This window comes from Trypanosoma equiperdum (genome assembly GCF_001457755.1).
Source record: "Trypanosoma equiperdum strain OVI genome assembly, contig: ctg_561, whole genome shotgun sequence".
NCBI classification, from domain to species: domain Eukaryota; phylum Euglenozoa; class Kinetoplastea; order Trypanosomatida; family Trypanosomatidae; genus Trypanosoma; species Trypanosoma equiperdum.
This window is the reverse complement of record NW_027124489.1, coordinates 36,801-37,221: the sequence shown is the minus strand read 5'-3', so window position 1 is coordinate 37,221 and position 421 is coordinate 36,801.

The window sequence follows — 421 nt, the reverse complement described above, 5'->3', positions numbered from 1 at the left end:
TTTTTTTTTTGGTTTGCCTCATTTGTACATAAATGTACATTTAAACAAGTATACATAAATAAACATAAATATATACTTATATACTTGTTTACTTCCCCTCTTTCATTTAGCTTCGCAGTGGCACAACAAAAGCAGAAGAAAAAATTTTCTTTCTCTTCATTTTCTTTTTGATTTCTACCCCACGCACTTTAACCTTTTTTTTAAAAAATTTCTCTTTGTTACTTATCACTTTCTTTTTAAAAAAAAAAATTATCCCTTTTCATAAGCAAAAACAATAAAAAAAAGCATGGTGAAGCCGCCACGGCGTTTATTTTTCCCCAAAACAAACACACACACACAAAAAAAAAACAAAAACGCAAATCTTCACAGCCGATTGCAACACACAAACAACAAAAACAACAAAAACAAACAAACTAAAAAC